This window comes from Lupinus angustifolius, chromosome LG08 (assembly GCF_001865875.1).
Source record: "Lupinus angustifolius cultivar Tanjil chromosome LG08, LupAngTanjil_v1.0, whole genome shotgun sequence".
NCBI classification, from domain to species: domain Eukaryota; kingdom Viridiplantae; phylum Streptophyta; class Magnoliopsida; order Fabales; family Fabaceae; genus Lupinus; species Lupinus angustifolius.
In genome coordinates this window covers 22,122,253-22,122,470 of record NC_032016.1, presented here as the reverse complement: position 1 = coordinate 22,122,470, position 218 = coordinate 22,122,253, and positions in this window count along the sequence as shown.

Genomic DNA, 218 nt, shown 5'->3' with positions numbered 1-218 from the left:
AAAATGAGAGAGTGTGAGAGAAGTGTGGAGTGAAGAGTGCTTTAGGGGAGAGGGAAATTTGATTTCCCTCCTAGGCAATCATGAAGATCTCTTAGGGTGGCTCTCCTAGGGTGGCTAATGGTGAGATTGAGTGATGTGAGGTTTGCTTTATGGAAAGGCAAATCTCGCACCCCAATGCGAAACGACCACTTCGTGGACACGTACGATAAACATGCTCG